Source organism: Dipodomys ordii, unplaced genomic scaffold (genome assembly GCF_000151885.1).
Source record: "Dipodomys ordii isolate 6190 unplaced genomic scaffold, Dord_2.0 Scaffold242, whole genome shotgun sequence".
In the NCBI taxonomy this organism is placed as follows: Eukaryota; Metazoa; Chordata; class Mammalia; order Rodentia; family Heteromyidae; genus Dipodomys; species Dipodomys ordii.
Window position 1 is genome coordinate 1,710,501 of NW_012267458.1, and position 494 is coordinate 1,710,994.

Below are 494 nucleotides of genomic sequence, written 5' to 3' on the forward strand. Positions count from 1 at the left end.
GGGGGGGGGGGGAGAATGCGGGGAGGGGGGAGAGAAAAAGAAGAAGAAATATCGCAATCCCAAAAAGGGGAGGGGAGGCACGAGCGCTGGGGCTTCTAGAAACTCCCTTTCGAGGCACCAGCTGGGCTGTTGGAGAAAACCCCGCACGCGCCTGGGAGAATGGTGCGTGCTTCCCCCCCACACCCCGCCATCCCTTACCCCCTCCCCGCCCCAGGTCTCAGCAGCGCCCCGGCTCCGCGCAGCGCAAAGCGCGGGATGCGGCCGCGGCGCAAGTTTCGGCCCGCGCGTGCCGGGGCGCTTGGCCACCCGGGGCTCCCTGGGAATATGATGATCTCAGAGGACCTGGGACTCTGGGGGAGGGTGGGGGTGAGGGGGGGAATCTCTCCTCCCCCCCCCCTCCGGCGTCCCAGGGCTTTGTGTGTTCAAGCCCAGGATCGCCGCCCCCAGTTCCAGAAGCCTCCTCTCCAGTGCACCCGGCGACTCCTTCCTCCTCT